The following is a 1,248-nucleotide window of genomic DNA, read 5'->3' as shown; positions in this document are numbered from 1 at the left end:
CTCTTCTTCAGCTGCGCTTCATGAGAATCAGTGAATCACTGGCGCCCCCTGTCGGACAACATCATTAACACACTGAAGCGCCACACAGTGAAACTAGTGAGATGAAAACATGTACAAAGACTGTCTGTGAGATCAAAATCTAAATGTGTTAGAAAACTTCCAGCACGTTCACAATGAGCTATCAGGTCTGTAAACCAAACTGTGTCGAATCACACGACTGTTAAATGCATTAAATGAACCTGGAAGAATTTGATATTCATACATTATTTAATTCAGTGATTATGATTAATATTTACATTTATTAAAACCTTATAGTTAAGATGGTCAATTCTCACTATACTCTATATTTTACAGATGATATGTTGTTGTATTCCCTTTGTTTGTTTGTTTATTTGTTTATCTTTTCGTATAAATAGATCCAAATGAATTGAAGTTAATATAAGAAAGCAGCTGGATGAAGGTCGTACACTCGGGGATTATAACATTAAACAAGACGATGTTATTCATTGTGTTTTCTGTCCTTAAACCACTCCTAAATTTGACATATCAATGTAGGGGAGACCGGGGCAATTTGTCACAAGGGATGTCACAGTATTTAAAAGGTTTTGAGTCAAAAATGCTTTTTGGTTTAGTATGATTTCAAGCCTCTAGTCAAATACAGTCTTAAATGAAGGATAAAAAGGTGAATCCTCCAAACTGAAATTAAAATATCATAATTTCTATTATCCGTTCTGTTGGATAAACAACAGCACACACAATAATATAAGAGTAATATTAATAAGGTTAAATGTGTTTATATAAATAAATATCATGAGAAGTTGTCACATGTGCTGCTTTATATGTTGTAATTTTATGTAATTTATGAATATCAAGTTGTTTTAGCACAAACAATAATTATGAATTTTGAACTTCATCATTATTTTATTGTTTGCATTTTTCTGACAACATGCCCCACTGTAGGACATACAGGATTAAAGTCATTTTTGCACCACTAACGTCACCAAACAGAAATGCAAAAATAATCTTCAAAGAGATTCTAGAAAACTTCCCAGTCTTCCATTGGCTGTACAAACTGATAGTCCCGCCCCAAAACTCATCATCTGAGACACTGTTTCACGTTTCAGGGGAAATGATGAATGTCATTCAGTGAATGTATCTCTGCATATTAAGCTCGTATTTGAGGAAGTATTTTAACACTGAAAAATGACACTTTAACTTTAAGAGTTGACTCTATACAGAAAACGACTT

This window comes from Xyrauchen texanus, chromosome 49, assembly GCF_025860055.1.
Source record: "Xyrauchen texanus isolate HMW12.3.18 chromosome 49, RBS_HiC_50CHRs, whole genome shotgun sequence".
NCBI classification, from domain to species: domain Eukaryota; kingdom Metazoa; phylum Chordata; class Actinopteri; order Cypriniformes; family Catostomidae; genus Xyrauchen; species Xyrauchen texanus.
Note: the sequence above shows the minus strand (reverse complement) of the source record.